Consider the following 12,888-nt stretch of genomic DNA (forward strand, 5'->3'; position numbering starts at 1 on the left):
CCCAGGCTGCCTGAGACACGGGAAGAGGAAGACGCATGTTCAAAAGGAAGGGGAACCAAAGATATTGAGGTGACTCCTCGAAGTTGACGGTGTGCTTGTGTGAGTGTGCATGTGTGTGCATGTGTGTAAGTGTGCATGCATGGGTGTTTGTGTGAGTGGGGATGTGTGTGAGTGTGTGTGCATGGGTATTTGCATGAGTGTGCATGTAGTGTGTATGTGTGTGTGTGCATGGGTGTTTGTGTGGGTGTGTATTTATGAATGTGCATGTTTTTGTGTGAGTGTGCTTGTGTGCATTTGTATTTGTGCATTTATGTGTATGTGTGCATGAGTGTGCCTGTGTGCCCAGGGGTGTGTGTTTGTATGTATATGTGTGAACGTGTGTGTACATGTGCATGGGTGTTTGTGTGTATGTGCGTGCATATGTGTATGAATGTGTATGTGTGAGTGTGCATGCATGGGTGTTTATGTGAATGTGCATGTGCATTTGCATGAGTGTACATGTGAGTGGATGTGTTTGTGTTCTTGTGTGCATTTGTGTTTGTATGTGTATGTGTGTGTGAGTGTGCCCAGGGATATGTGTTTGTATGTGTATATGTGCTTATGCGTGCATGTGTGTTTGTGTGTGTGCATGTGTATATTTGTGTGAGTGTGTGTGCACAGGTGGTTTGTGTATGTGCGTGCATATGTGTATGAATGTGTATGTGTGAGTGTGCCTGGGTGTGTGTATGTGTATTGTGCTGTGTGTGCATGTGTGTTTGTATGTGCGTGAGCATGCACATGTGTGTTTGTGTGAGTGTGTGTACCTGTGCATGGGTGTTTGTTTGTGTGTATGTGTGTGCATATGTGTATGAATGTGTATATGTGAGTGTGCACGGGTGTGTGTTTGTATGTGTATTTGTATGTGTGTTTGTGTGTGAGTGTGCATGTGTGTGTTGCTCATCTTTCCTCCCAAAGGTCAGGGGTCACACACTTTGGCTCGCCTTATGACAGAAACATGCTGTCATAGAGGTGGTTGACACTGTTTACCCCTCTGTAGCCCATGAAAATATGTAAAAGGGTTTCAAGCAAGCCATCCATGTACACAAGAAAGCAGATGAAAAATCACAAAGGAGACCTGTGAGTGCCATTATGGAAAAGAACAACTTGCAAGTGTCCTAGGAAGACCATTAAAAGCAGAGGCTTAATAACTGTGCTTGTTGTCACTGGCCGCATAGGAGGCAGATGGCACTAAAAGAAAGAGCTGGATGAGAATCTCAGTCCCACCACCTAGCGGGCGAATCAGCATGGAAAATTAACTTTTTCTCTCTGAATATCAATCACTTGTAAAATTGAGGCACTTCGCAGTGATGTTTTAAGAACGAAACGGGATCTCACTCGTAAAAACGCTGGGTCAGGGGCACGTGCAGGTGCTCGGTAATGTCTCACTCGTGCAGCCACTGTTTATCATCCAGTGTCCCCAGAACAGACACCACGGAAGAGGCGTCTCCCAACCACGTAATTGCAACCCTCTCAACAGAGCCTTCTCCTCACTGTGGTAATTGGCCTGGGCCAGACTGCTGACATCACTGCACCAAATGGAGAACTCTAGACTCGAACCAAGAGGGAAGGACATTACCTATTATGTACTCGTGCATTATGTTGGAAGTGTGAATCTCTACAGAAGTCAGTGCCTGGAGTCCATGGGGGAGAGCCAGTGTGAGGTACAGAATATCGACATTTGCACATAGAAAGAAGCAGAAGATTGCATGCATGTGGCAGAGAGAGAGAGAGACACACATGCAGAGAAACATGGTTGCTATCTGACACTATGACTAAGTACTAACACATTTTTCTCCTTTCCTTGAGGCTAATACTGTTCATGGATGACCCTCTTCCAAAGCTCCAGTAACAACAATAAGTCTTAGGTTAACCTTCATGGAGATGTGGGATCGTGATAGGAAACTAGGCGTAACATGAAGGTGTCCTGTTAACATTTCTCAACCCCAGACTCCGCAGCGAGCTCCCAGGACGCCAGTTCCTGACAAAGCTGGTTACTTCCTAAATTTACCAGCTAGATGGTGACAGCATTGTAATATGTGTCACCTCATCTTTAGTATTCTATACTTAATGTTGACTCACGATTGTCTCTAACCCTCCAGATTCAGACCCCACCTTACGTCTCTTTGCGAGCCCCTGAATGTCCACCCAGCACAGTGTTATGATCGGGAGGAGTGGATAAACATTTCCTGAGCGGGTTGATAACCACATCAGCATTGTTCCCACCGCCACGGATCTTCAGCCTGCAGACTTCTGAGTGAAGCTGGTGATGTGCTGTGTCTCCGAATCTGCACTGTCTCTGAGGACATTCAGCATAAAGTACTATCTCCCCAGGCTTCAGCTCAGAAGCATCATTTTAGTCAGAAAATCTCTCCATCCTGTATTTTCAAGCTCTTACCGGTTGGATTTAGGGCATGAAGGAAACACTAAAACAGTAGTCAGTTCTGCTATTGGATCCCCGCACGTGTCCACCTGTGGGCTGAGGGTACTGTCCCCACCCTGGTGTCCCGGCGGCGTTCAGCACCCTGGACAGCACCAATGGCCAGCCTGGCCCTGAAAGCTACTTGGTTCTGGACAGAACTGCTGAGGGTGATTCTACCGGGGGGGGGGACAGGGGTGAAGTCGGCAGGTGAGTGAGGGAACTTTTGAGGGGCTTCTGGGAGGACAGAGAGGGCTCTGGGGGGGGGAGTGGCTGAAGGCCACCACCTTGGGAACCTCATGTAACATACACTTTGGGGGGCTCATCCCTGATTACCCAGGGCACAACTTGGCTGAGGTCAGGGATCTTCCACGTGTGTGGGCAGATTTCTTCACGGTCACTGCCCCTGTCCCCTGGTGGCCACCTCATAGGTAGGCCCTTCAGGACCTAAATATGCACTGAGCGATCTTTACCTGACAAGGACAGAGGAGAAGAAACATTACCTCCCAACATAGGGCAGAGAATTCTGGAGACAGACAAACACCTGTCTCCTGCAAGACTCCAGGCGTCTCTCCCCTCTTCACTGCCCTTCTGAGGGCCATGGCAGGAACATTAACGCAGCTCCACTTCCTGTAGCCTCATTGCTTCTGGGACCTGCACCCTCAGCCCAGTGCTCATTTCCTGGCAGGCAACCACTCTGCTGGGCCTCATCCTACCTCCTGCATCTCCTCTCCGAACACATGTGCACATGCATAATTGTTGCTGTATTTATTTGCTTTTTTTTTTTTTTTCCACCTGCAGTCTGTTTTAATTAGAAAGTTAGCCTTGGGCCAAGCATAACATATACCTATTTTGTTTGACTGCTTTTGAAAACTAAACCACCTAGAACCCCCACCCCCACCCCGCCCCAGCTCATTAGCCTGCCAAGATTTATATAATTCCAACAACAGTGAAAAGCCTTGAATGCATCCACCCAGCTCAACAAGAGGGAGGTTGAGGGGACAAAATCCCTACTCTATGAGGACCCGACTATTGAAAAAGATCACCCAGTCCTCCCAGGTTGGTCAGAGGGGTGTGGCTTGGCCCTTGGAGGCGGGAGGGGGGGGGTCCTGCTTTTCTGCTTCATGTCTGCCTCCTACAGGGACAGCGAGTGTGCACCACAGGGGGCAAAGCTACCTGTGCCTCAGCCCTGAGCTAGTTACAAGGAGTTGCCATTAGAGGGTGCCTGTCGTCGTGACATCCCTCCCAGCCCTGCTCATCAGTCACCGGTGGTCACAGGTCAGCAGGGAGGTCTCCATCAGGGAGGTCTGTTTACTGTCATGGGTGACTCAACAGATCGGTATTTCATTCTCAAATGCAAATCATTAAAATAAAACCCTAGGGGTGCCTGGGTGGCTCAGTCGGTTAAGCCTCTGACTTTGGCCAGGTCGTGATCTCACGGTGTCTGGGTTGGAGCCCCACAACGGGCCCTGTGCTGTCAGAGCGGAGCCTGCTTCAGATGCTCCGTCTCCCTCTCTCTCTGCCCCTCCCCTGCTCGTGCTCTCTCCCTCTCTCAAAAGTAAATAAACATTTAAAAAATTAAATTTGATCACACCCAATTAAAATGATAATAATCTTACCTTGGAGTTCTCTCATGCCTTGATGCCTTGTTTTGAATCCTTCCTGCACAAGGTCCGTGAGCTCCCGCTTCTGTGCACACCCCTGCAGCTCCCCGCGTGGCCGCGTAGGGCGCCCTTCCCAGCATATGTCATGCCGTGTCCTCCTGCTCAGGCTCTCTAGGGCCTCCACCTACTGTCCGTAACTGTGCTGTCCCACACGCTGCCACAAATGTAGCCACAGGCACGGTGCTATGGAGAAATTAAAATGTGGCAGTGCAACTGAGGAACATTCAATGTAATTAAAAAAAAATGTTTTTTAATGTTTAATTTCGAGAGAGAGGGGGGAGGGGCAGAGAGAGGGAGACACAGAATCTGAGGGAGGCTCCAGGCTCTGAGCTGTCAGCACAGAGCCTGATGTGGGGCCTGAACTCACAAACCGTGAGATCATGACCTCAGCCGAAGTCCAACACTTAACTGACTGGGCCAGCCAGTCAGGTGCCTCTGTAATTATTTTTTTTTAGTATTTATTTTTTATTTCTTTTTGTGTGAGAGAGAGAATGCAGGTAGAGAGAGAGGGAGACAAAGGATCTGAAGCAGGCTCCGTGCTGACAGCAGAGAGCCCTACGCAGGGCTTGAACTCATGAACCATGAGATCATGACTTAAGCCAAAGACGGACACTTAACCAACAGAGCCACCCAGGCGCCCCTGATCTAAGCAATTTAATCGTCCCTAGTGACCAGGGCTCAGTGTTGCCGAGCACAGATGGGGGCCCCGGGTATCTTTGCGCCCATCCCCACCTCCCTTTGGCCACTTGCCCACCTGTCCATGAAACACATCACTGCACCTCTCGGGCCTCAGTGTCTCCATGTGACTGCTCCCCTCCTCGCGGCAAATGTCTGAAGAGTGACACTTCCTTACACACAGAAGTGAACTTGTGCAGCTACCCGGTAACAGCCTCTTTCCCACCTCCCTTCCTGCAGAGAGTCCCCATCCCTGCTCCTCTGGACTGCACCCTACCCTCTCCCGTTCTTTTTTTTTTTTTTTTAATTTTTTTAATGTTTATTTATTTTTTGAGAGAGAGAGACAGAGCAGAAGCAGGGGAGGGGCAGAGAGAGGGAGACACAGAATCCGAAGCAGGTGCCAGGCTCTGAGCTGTCAGCACAGAGCCCGATGCGGGGCTCGAACCACAAACCCTGAGGGCATGACCTGAGCCAAAGTAGAAGCCCAACCGACTGAGCCACCCAGGCGCCCCCCTTCCATTCTGAGTAGCCCCCCACTTAGCCTGTGAGCTCCGCACACGGTGAGTGAGACCCTTGAAGCGACCACCCTGGGTTCAAATCCTGACTCTGCCCATTTGCTGGGTGCCCTCAGGAGAGATATTTAACCTCTCTGTGCCTCAGTTTCCTTGCCTGCAGAATGAGAGTGCTATGGACCCTGGGGCAGGAACTCACATCTCCTGACTAGAGTGGGGGGCACTCCCCTCCCTAGGCGGCCTCCCCAGGGGCTCTCCCATCCATCCCAGGGCATCTGTGAGGTCTCCCAGTGCTCTGTCTGCTCCTTTTCCTTTCCCGCCCCTGGGCCCCAGCAGAGCCTACCCCTTCCAGCCCTCAGGAGATCTCCCAGGTGTTCAGAGCCTGGCTGCAGCGGGGAAGAGCTGATGGAGACCCAGGTGAGCACAGTCTGGAACACTCCCTGTGCGTGGAGACAGGTCAGCACGTACACTTGCGGGGTCATGGGGAGAGTCCAACTGCCACTTAGGAGAGAACAGAACGTCAGGGCCCCGGGTTCTTACTGCGCTGGGATGGAAATTCAAAGGGAACCCTAAGGGCCATGATGGGCAGGGGGGGTGCAAGACCAGGAACCAGGCTGTGGCAGCGGAAGGGGGGAGGCAGTGGGGCAGGAAGGGTTGGAGGGGAGCAGAGAAGGATCCAGGACCTTCCCCGAATTGGAGGGTCACTGTGCCAAAGTGGATGTGGGATTGCTGGAGTGGCTGTGGGGAGGGCTGGTGGCCAGGAGGGGAGGGCAGGGACAGTCTGGCTCCGATGCTGTGGAGGTGGCCTCGCTGAGATGAGGGACAAGGGAGCGGGAGGGAAGGATGGGGAGCAGGCTGAGGCAGACGGATCAGGACCCTGCTGCCAAGTGTCTTGGCACCTGATTGGCCCTGATGGAGCCACACCCCTGTGTCTGAGCCAATCACGTGCCTGGGGAGGGCAGGGCGCTGATTGGCTGGAACCTTGTCAAGTGATCCGCCTCCCCCCCATGGGGAGAGTCCGCGACCACGTGGTCTGAGACTGCGGGAGGGAGGATCCTCCTGGGTCTATTATAGGAGCTGGATGAATGGCTGAATATGACCCCTCCAGAATGGGCCGTTCTCCTGCTTTTCAAAAAAGGAGGCCACGGCCTTGGCAGCGAGGACCCCTCCAGGACCACACAGCTCTTGTGTCAGCGCCAGGCTTGGGACCCCACCTGTCGGGTTGGGCTCTGACCACTTGCTGCATTGTCCGGGCGTCACGGCCTGAGCCCCTCAGCAGCCTGGGTGCAGCTTAGGGCGCGGGGGATGCTCCCCGTGGGCTCTCCCCATTCTCTTCTTTACCCAGAGCCGGACAAGGAGCCCCGTATACCCAGGGGCCAGTAGGCAAGGCTGTACATTTATCCCCAGAGGCTAACCTTAAAAACAGTCTTCAGGTCTCCAGCAAACCCATACTATACGCAACTAAAATGATGTTCTTCCCCAAACCTCAAGGAGACACATAATGAACAGTGAGAACTAATCATCTTTTACAACAAGCAGCAATTGGCTATTAAAAAGGAACTCCCCCAACTTACACCGTCAGCTCTTTGGGACACATCTACGTGGCTTCCTGTGGCTGTGCTGTCAGTCAGTCCTGGAGCAGGACACGTGCTGGCTTCGAAGCCTTGAGGCGGCCTGCAGCCTCTGAGCCCCCCGCACAGACACAGCAAGTCCTGGGCTCCTGTCCTGCCTCACTCAAAGCGGGCATCCAGTCCTGCAGGTGGCAGGGAGCTTGGTCTGGACTCCCCCGGATACCTCTGTCTCCTGACCCACCTTCCTGGAGTGGAGGGATGAACAGGGTGGCCTCAGGTTGTAGCGTAGGGACAGACACCCAGCTGGACATGCTGTTCAGTCTGTGCTGGGTTCTTGAGAGGTGACCTGATTGGCCTGTGCTCATGGTCCAGTGTCCCCTGGATACTGTCTCCATAGGAGCCACCTCATTAGCGCAGAGAGAACTGGGAAATCCTCCCCACCCCCATCACCTCTCTGCACTCCAATCCCCCGTGATTTCTAGTTTCTAGTCGAGGATTCCGCACCCTTAAGCACCCTGTAGACCTGACCAATTGTCTCTGCAGAGAATAGTGCAGGAAAGATTGGGGAATATGGGGGGTGGGGTGGATCGAGTCCGTGTCTATTTTAAATCCCAAAGTTTCCCTTAATTCACAGATTCTTCAGAGTCAGATGCCTAGCCATCTGCATGAAGCACTCTCTCCTGGAAATGAATCCCTGGGCCTCCCCAAAGGCCCATCCTTTATTATAAGTGAAGGCCATCTCACTGCTGTTGGAATATTCTTTTTGCTCTTAGTATCCAGAGAGAGAAGGCTATGTCATTCCAGAATCTACTGTTGTTAAGACGGCGACAGTCTCCAAAGCAATCTACAAATTCAATGCAACGGCAATCAGACTTCCAACTGCCTTTTTGCAGAAATAGATGAGCTGATTCTAGAATTCCTATGGAAATCCGCACGGGTGATGGTGAGTTGGGATGGGGACTTCCTGGGGAGTCAGGCTTTGGTGCCGGAGGGGGTGGGAGCATCAGAGGAGCTCTGAGGTCAGAGTGGGCCTGAGCATGAGCAGGGGACTGTGGACAGGGCAGGGACAAGCACCACTTTCAGGAGGAGCAGAGACTGGAGTGGTCGGGTCATGTGACTTGAGGGGCGTCAGGGTTCACTGACAGAGAGAGAGACCACCATGAAAGGAGGCGGGGCCAAACAAGAGTGGGTGGGGCACTTGATGGGGTGGGGCCAGGTGAGGGTGGGTAAGGCCTCCCTGGTAAATGCTCCCTGTCTGTCCTTGGGGAGGATTCCTCATTGACTGAGAACTCCCAAGGTTTCTCTCCTTCTGGCAGGTCCCCTCGCTGTGTCCCCTAGCCACCTCACAGTCACCCCTCTCCCTGGCTTCCAGCAACCCCAGCACCACCAGGAGCAGCAGGCAGAGTGGCCAACTGCACGTGAAAGGACAGGTCCCGTATCTTCAGGATGGTCCAGGGGGTTATTTTGGGTAGAGGGAGGAGCAGGTCGAGGCTGCCATGAAAGGTTTTCGGGCACATCCAGAGACGCGGCTGTCCCCGGGGAGCTCATGCCCCAAGACAAAAATGGACTCACAGCCGCCCTCCCTCCTCGCTCCTGCCTCCTCTCGGCTCCTCTGGTTTGCTCCGCCGGCTGGCCGTGTTGGCACCTTTTCCACTGAGAACGTCAGGACTAGGTGTCACCTGGGCGCGGGGGTGACTTGAAAACACGTTGGGCTGTTTTGAGGGGCCTGTTCTAATTGCAGACCCCGTGTGACTTCCCAGATTTTTCCTCTGTTTTGGCCCCGAACATCCCAGCGATTCCTGTGCCTGTTTCCCTCCGCTGCCGAGCCGGCTGACGGGCGGACTGTGAGCTGGAACCCGACGGTCCCGGGTCCTCAGGCTGTTCCTCTGGAGTCGGGGGGGTTAACGGGACAGGGTGTGGGAAGCCACGGAGGATCGCGCTTGAGAATTCAGACCCTCCTGGAGGGTCCCAGAGTCCCAGGGGGCAGTGGAAAGACCGAGAAACTTGTGTTCCAGGGTCATACAGCCCTGGAGGGCTGAGGGGAGCCTCCGGACTGTGCCTCCTGCAAGGGCCCCTTTGTCCCCGGGGGCTGCCGCCCCCTGGCACTCCATCAGGGAAGGATGGCACTGCCTCTTCACTCCTCCAGGCTGTGCTGGGGGAGACTGCGGACCTCCTGACGGTCTGAGGGCAGGACAGCTGTCTCTGAAGTGCACCTCCGACTCGCACCCATGCACACACACGGCCCATGGGTTCCGAGGTCAGTCGTTGCTGTTTTCAGTTGTTTCCCTGTCTGAGCACGGCGGTGGCCATGGGGGGAAACCCCCCAGAGTGCAGCCGGAGGAATTCGTGAGCAAAGACAGGCATGAGTGCACCCCAAGTAAGACTCAGGGTGCCACCCTGTCTGGCCCTGCAGGGGAGCTCTGCCCATGGCTTTCCTTGGACAAGGGTAACCCGGTGAATGTGGGGTCCCGGGGCCCTCGTGGGCTGTGTGAAGAAAGGCGTGCACAGGCTCACATGGAACGGTGCTCATCTCCCACTTGTGCTGAGCGTTCCTGGGGTGGCCGTGGCTCCCGCAGTGGTCCATGGCCACAGGGAGGGGCTGTCTTGGCTCCTTGCTCACTGGCAGGGCAGGTCAGGACACAGGATAGAGTGGGCCCCTGGACATGGTGGGAGCGGGTCTTGTCTTCTGCTTTTCTGGGGCTCAGCTCTCCTCCCCTACACATGCTCTGCGTCCGTGTCCCCACGAGGAGTCGCGGCGGAGCGTCCCTCTGAGTGACGTCCTTCCCAGACTTGAGGGGAGCTTCTGCGCAGGCCCCAACCAGAACCTATCAGAGAGATGCTCTTGAGTCGCTGTGACGGTATGTTCTCCCAGGCTGTTGGGGGATGGGTGGAACCAGGCCTGGGAAAGGCTCAGGCAAGTCTGCACAGGGGGCCACTCTGATAGTGACCTGAGCCCAGCCTCCGGGGCCTCATTCTAGGAAAGGTATGAGGCTTCTCTGTCATGTCCCTCGTGAGGTGCAAGCATCCAAGAAGTTCTGGCCCTGGGTCTGAGTATGGGGGACCACCCAGCACCAACACAGTGTCTAAAGACTGAGTTTCAGCTCAGGTTCTGCAGCTGTTATTCTGGAACATTCCCGCTACCCATCTGGAGTGCTGGTGATTGCAGAATGTTCTGGGTCCCTCGTGTCTGCTGTCATTTACCACCTGAACACTCAGGTAGCATTATGTCCTTGTGTGACAGTACCCAGGACTCTGGCTGGCCTGCGAGCTGGGCTCCCTCCTCGGGGTCCCTTTCGTGTGGATAATTAAGTGCAAGCTGTCTCTGTCTGACGTGGGAGGTCAGCTGGGTGGTGGGCCTGAGTAGGCAGGTGAATGTTCAGCAGGAAGTTGAGTCTGTGAGTGGGAGAGGGGAGGAGGGAGGCAGCTCAGGACATCAGTTTAAAAAAAAAAAAAACGAAGTCACAGAGGGATTTATGATTAAATATATCTTTTCCCCCAAATCTATCACCACTCAATGTAGAAGACACCAGATTTAGACAGTCTGTGGGTGTCTTTGTGGGAGCAAATCACAACCACTCATTGCTAGGAAAGGTTGATTTGAAAATGGTTTGAAGTTATCCATGCTAAAAATGAACATTTCATGAATAGTAATGTGAGTGAGTGACAGCCTGAGTCAACTGCCCACCTCTTGGCTTGCGGCAGGGACACGAGGGATAGCACCTCTGGGCAGTGTCCTGGGAGAATGGTCATTTCTCCTAAAGGAAATCCAGAAGGAGGGGGAGGAAAACAAAGAGAACAGAGAGCCAGGATAGGAGCCAGTTTTGAAAGTCTTTAAATGGGAAAGTCAGGGAAGCTTCTAGAAAGGCTGAATTGCTGGTCGATGTAGATTCATTGAGCCGGAAAAGAGCAATGTCCTGCTGCCTGAAATCACCTTCAGCGAGGGGCTCAGGAGTTAACTTGAAAGACAAATGAAGGATCATTTCTGCAGCCACACATCTGCCCTCATGTTCTCACTAATGGGATTGCAGATGTAGGGAACTCAGTGGGATGGCCTCATTCCTTCTGGAGGATTGCTCAGAGCACAATTAGCAGAGGAAGACCAGCTGTGCTCAGCAAGAGGGGGTCGGAAGGGCTTGGGCTCCTGGCTAATGGGGGTGGGGCTGAGGCTTCATGATTTCCGTGAGGTAGAGGTCTGGGAGCATCTCCCACAGAGACAGGCCTCCAGGAGAGCTGGCCCAGCTCCGGACAGCTGGCTGTGTCTCCTCTGCTTGCCTGTGGCTCCATCTGTGAGGGCGCACACCTGTGACATTGATCCAGCAGGATCCTCGGCCACCACCTGCCTGTCCTGGGGCTGCTGCCTAGGGAGAGATCTACCCTCCTGTGCTGCAGAGTCCTTCCTAGCAGGTTTAGGGGTGTGTGTGTGGGGGGGGGGGCATCTAAAAAGCACCACATGTACCGTGGAGGGACCAGGTATGTGCCAGCCTCATTCTCTGGATGCATCAGCAAACAGGATTTTCTTAGGACAGATTTTGGTTCAGCAGCTCTGGGAGGGGCCTGGAATTCCAAATTTGGATCAGGCATTGGGTGATGCGGGCCCTGCCTGTGCAACCGTCCCTCCCCTGGGAGGGGAAGCAGATGTGCAGGGGCTCTAGGTTCCCATAACCCCGGGAGGGGACCCCAGGGCCCCTGGTGTCTGAAATCCGCCCGACGTAATCATGCCGTTTCTGTTTTCAATTCTCTTACTTTTTTCTCCTTATTTTTATTATTTGAAGGTAGTATGTAAATTTATATCCCCCCTCCCATCATTCCGCCCCCTTCCCGGCCTCTGTGGACACGGGCATGGGATCGGGGCGCCCCCGCTGCGGCCTAAGCCGGTCGGGGTTGCTGGTCCAGCTCGGGTACCTGCTCACAGCCGCCGGCCCACGTGGCTGACAAGCTCCAGGCTCGCGCGCTGGCTCCCGGATGGCTCCGCCCATTCCCCAGAGCCCACCCCATTGGCCGGTCTGCTCACGTGCCCGCCTCCAGCCAATCGTGCTGCGAACTCTCGTGTTTATGCTGATTGGCCGCGCCTGATCGCCCGCCCTCTCCTGAACCAATCGCTGTGCGGGAGTCACCCGCCCCGACCCTAAGGGGGGAGGGTAGAAAGGGAGCCAGGACCCCGCCCTGCTCTGCCTCGCCGGGAAGTGAGGGCACGTGAGCAGCAGGTGTTCCGGAGTTGGACGCAGGAACCGCCAGAGAGATGTCCGCTTGTGTGTCTTCGCTCCCAGGTCCCCTGCCAGGTGCTGGCCGTGCTCCTGCACTACTTCTTCCTGAGTGCCTTTGCCTGGATGCTGGTGGAAGGGTTGCATCTCTACAACATGGTGATCAAGGTCTTTGGCTCAGAGGACAGCAAGCATCTCTACTACTATGGGATAGGATGGGGTAGGTGGGGATGGAATGGGGCAGGTGGGGATAGGGGGCAGGTGTGTGGAGTACAGGGGGACGGGATGGGGAGGCGGGGATAGGAGGGGCAGGTGGGGATATGGGGCAGGTGGGGGAGGTGGAGATAGGAGGAGCAGGTGGGATAGGAGTGGGGAGGTGGGGGAGGCAGAGATAGGTGGGGTAGAAGGGGGTAGGTGGCCGTCTTTATCCTCATCCTTCTTGGCACCCTGGGAGGGCAGGAGTGGAAGGAGAGTCCCCTTGGACAACAACGGCAAAGACCTCTTGTTTTTTGTTTTGTTTTTTTATGTTTATGAGAGAGAGAGAGTGTGTGTGTGTGTGTGTGTGTGTGTGTGAGCATGGGAGGGGCAGAGTGAGAGGGAAACACAGAATCTGAAGCAGGCTCCAGCCAATGAGCTGTCAGCACAGAGCCCAATGCGGGGCTCGAACTCCCAAGACCAGACGGTGAGCTCATGACCAGAGCCAAAGTCGGATGCTCAACGGACTGAGCCACCCAGGCACCCCTCTTGATTTGTTTCTTTAACTTTGTTGTTGTCCACACCGAGGAGTCCCGGTGAGGCTCTGTGTACTGC

At 54.3% G+C, this 12,888-nt stretch overlaps 1 long non-coding RNA gene across 1 annotated transcript; it reads right to left on the reverse strand.

The window, feature by feature from the left end:
- Positions 1 to 840: 840 nt before the first annotated feature.
- LOC123587890 lies at positions 841 to 6,295 on the reverse strand. Its single transcript, XR_006707585.1, has 3 exons — positions 5,650 to 6,295; positions 4,075 to 4,302; positions 841 to 2,928 (listed from the first exon to the last, which is right to left on the reverse strand). It is a non-coding gene; the product is annotated as an uncharacterized LOC123587890 (long non-coding RNA).
- Positions 6,296 to 12,888: the final 6,593 nt, after the last annotated feature.

Source organism: Leopardus geoffroyi, chromosome D3, assembly GCF_018350155.1.
Source record: "Leopardus geoffroyi isolate Oge1 chromosome D3, O.geoffroyi_Oge1_pat1.0, whole genome shotgun sequence".
Classification (NCBI taxonomy): Eukaryota; Metazoa; Chordata; class Mammalia; order Carnivora; family Felidae; genus Leopardus; species Leopardus geoffroyi.